Below are 3,628 nucleotides of genomic sequence, written 5' to 3'. Positions count from 1 at the left end.
ACAGGATTCCTCCTCCCCTTATCCCAGCCCACTCTTTCTCCTACTGATGGATCACACACCTTTTCCATTAATGAAAATTCCTTCTGCCTTTACCAAGCCATTTTTCTTACTTCCCGAACCCACAAACCTGACCTTAAACATCTACGTAGATCCCCATGGATTATTACCCACTCATTGTGTACACACATGGTGAACCCCAGAAATTAACCCAACCACCTCCAGAGTATTTGCTTCTATTTCAGACAGCAGCATAGTTTTCCCAGCCCCTGGAGCAGCTCTCCTTCTTCACTTCTTGCTCAGTCTCCCAAGCCCCTTTCCAATGTCAGCTCCTTGCAGAGACACCCGCTGGTCAAGGGGAACCAAGAGCTCAAGGAAATGCCATACTGCCTGTTTTTGCACAACAGTCCCGTTACCAAAGGGTGCCTCATCTGCGTGTGGAAGGTTACACTTTGCCCAAAGTGACCCTGAAAACCAAAGTCCTGATGCAATGAAGGGCTTGCCAAGCCATGACCTGAATTGTACCCCTCTTGTAGAGGTTTTCCCGGGTCAGAGCCAAGGCACATTGGCAGCAAATGGAAAAGAAAATTTCACGGCTGCTGCCCCCTAGGTCAGCTTTACAGGGGAGCTGAGGACTTTAGTACCCAGTGCTGTTTCCTGCACATTTCCCAAGAACCTATTTCTCACTGAAGCACATATTTTGGGGCTGCTGTGCCAGTGACATATAGCACAGCTTGGTGTGAGGGCACAGATTTCCTGGAAATCGAAAATGAAAGGATTTTTATTAACTTGCTTCCTGTGATTTCTTGTGCACCCTTCCCTGAATGCTTTCTATTCTGGAGAGAACAGATGATTCCAGTTTATCATGCAAGGATAGCAAAAACTTAAAACCAGAAGTAAAATATTATCTAGAGAGATAGCAATGTAGCTGCAAAAACACACTGGGTTATTCAGTAGCTCTTCCTTGTTATACCTGGTGTCCGTGCAGGAGTTATTAATGGTTCATCAGCTGTCTGCACATGTCAAGTGCACAGAAATTTGTCGTTTCCTCTTCTCCCATTGTCCAATTCTGCTGCTGTCCTTGCAGGACCCCTCCAGCAGCAGAACCAGGTGTGGGATCTGTTGTGTCAGTGACACACAGGGACAAGGACACAGTCCCTGTGGAGGGGCAGCCTGGGACGACATGGGGGGGAGCTTTTCTACACATCACAGTGACTGGTGATATATCAGCAAGAAAATAGAGGCTGGCTGGCATTTCACACTGGCTGACTAAAGCATCAGGGCTAATTAGTATTTTCCATGAAACATCAAAAGACCAATAAAAATTCCTACCTTCTTTAGCTGAGCTGAACAGCTCAAAGGGAATCTTCCCCATGAAATCCTCTGAGATCGTAAAAATAAACCCAACTGACCCAATCCCCTTCCTTTTGTGGAAGAAAATTAATCCTTTGTTTATTTTTTTAACCTCCATTCATGCCAATGCTTCTAGAAAAATGTCACTTGCTTTATATAGCAGGAATCTGACTCCATAACCTTTTGATAATGGTTTTGGTCACTTCAATGAGACATACCAGGTCAGGTTTTGCATTTGACTGGGATTGCTTTGCAAACAGAGGTGATTCAGAAGGTGTCCATCTAAAAGAAGAATGTTTTGGGGCTTGAACCATTTCACCTTGTCCCACAAAGGTATCTGTGGGACAGCCAGCTCTGGAGGAGTGCACACACACAGCTACTTCAGGGACATCTGCCTCAGCGAGGGCTTAGCAGAGTAACACGAGCCCCAAGCAAACACAGTAACCACTACAGTACTCTCTGCTCCTGGTGTGCCAACAGGACTTAGGGGAAAATAGGATCCACTGCCATGCTCAGCCTGGCCACCACGTGACAGCAGCAAGGCAGGAGTCTCCTGGAAGAGAAGCCCCACACAAGGGTTCAAGTGCTCACGCGAGAGGAAATACTGAGGAAGGTGTAACCCTGAGGGAAGGAAACCCCATCTGAGAAATGAAGCCTGTGTTACTGCTGGCACACTCCAAACAGCACAGACCAGCTCCCTGCCAAAGAGAGGGACCCTCAAGGCAGACGTGACAGCAGCAAGGCAGGAGTCTCCTGGAAGAGAAGCCCCACACAAGGGTTCAAGTGCTCACGCGAGAGGAAATACTGAGGAAGGTGTAACCCTGAGGGAAGGAAACCCCATCTGAGAAATGAAGCCTGTGTTACTGCTGGCACACTCCAAACAGCACAGACCAGCTCCCTGCCAAAGAGAGGGACCCTCAAGGCAGCAATTCAACTTCCCTTACCAGGAGTCCTCCCAGAGACAGAGTCCTTGAAGTCTCACTCTTCTTCACACCTTGCTGAAGGAGCTTCCTCCTTCATCCGTCAGTGATATTTCAGAGCCTTATTAATTAACCAGAACCAGGTCCCCCAGTGCTAAGGTCAATACAGTCAGTCCAGAAAATCCATCCCAAAGAAATCTTGAGTTATCAGGCATTTCTTCAAGATGAAATACAAATCATTCCTGTCCCACTTTGACACAGTGTCCAAGGACTACAGATCCAGATATCACTGCTAGTCCAGCTTGCAAATAACCACCATGGTCCACATCTATGCAGGGAGGAGAGAAAGTGCCTGGTCCAAACCCAGGTGGTCTTCTGAAAGCAGGCCCTAGGAAATCACACACAAAACATGTTTTGAGCCTCCACAAGGGATAGCATTCCATGAGAAGTAACTCACAAGTCCTTTCCTTCAGTAGCCAACTGTTGAAGAGTGATTTGTTCTAAGTGGGCCAGTTTCACAGGTGATTTTGAGCAAGCAGAGCATTGAAAGTGCTGACAGATAAAACGACATCTCATGGTATGAAGCAATCTGCAGGAAATCATTAAACTGAGTGATAAAAAGTGAGGAAGGCCCTAATTTTGCCCAGTGTGTGATGGATGAAACACTCCGTTTGCTTCACAGGAGGAGGCAGCTGTCTGCCCACCCAAGTAGAGAACTGTTCCATGGCAAAGCGGCAGCAGGTCTAGAGGACTGCTACAAGAGATGGAGCAAAAGGAAAAGGGGAGAGGGAGACTTTAGGTAGGCAGTCAGTGTTAAATAATATCATGTAGATGACACAAAATAGAAAGGGCTTCCCTTTACCCCTCTTCCTCCACAGCTCACTCCCAGGACATTAGCAACTCCACCTGTCCTGCAGAGCCTGTCCTCTTTCAACTCTGCCACGACCTGCCAGCTCATCCAGCCAGATTTGCTGAGAAAATGTTCCTTCCTCATTTCCTGCCATAACGTGCTGCATTTTCTATCCCGCCTGCGCTGTGCAATACCACACTCACATGCGTATCCATTAACTCCTGTCCAATTTCTTTTGGAAAAATCCTTGACTGGAGAGACTGTTCAAACAGCGTTACCCTGCTACGTCACCGGGCTGTTTGCACATTGCAGAACAGGAAAGAGTGACACCAGCAGTGCTGAGCTGGCAGAGCCTGGCACTTGGCTTGCATGGTGGGGGTGGAATGGGGGGTGGAACCTCCTGGCTCCAGCTGTGCTATGGATTTTCAAATCAAAGCGGCTCCTTGTCTTTTATCTCAGGTACTAAAGGAAAACCAATAATTCCAAGGACTCAAGCACTCACAGCAGG

General features: G+C 47.5%; 1 long non-coding RNA gene across 1 annotated transcript in view; it reads left to right on the top strand.

Moving 5' to 3' along the window:
• Nucleotides 1–3,628, top strand: part of LOC108445407 — a 10,663-nt gene extending 7,035 nt beyond the window's left edge. Inside the window, exon 3 of the long non-coding RNA XR_001860256.1 lies at nucleotides 3,580–3,628. This is a non-coding gene — a long non-coding RNA (uncharacterized LOC108445407). The remainder of the gene's footprint in view (nucleotides 1–3,579) is intronic.

Source organism: Corvus brachyrhynchos, unplaced genomic scaffold, assembly GCF_000691975.1.
Source record: "Corvus brachyrhynchos isolate BGI_N302 unplaced genomic scaffold, ASM69197v1 scaffold1, whole genome shotgun sequence".
In the NCBI taxonomy this organism is placed as follows: Eukaryota; Metazoa; Chordata; class Aves; order Passeriformes; family Corvidae; genus Corvus; species Corvus brachyrhynchos.
The sequence above is the reverse complement of the archived record's forward strand: the minus strand, read 5'-3'. Positions and strand labels throughout refer to the sequence as shown.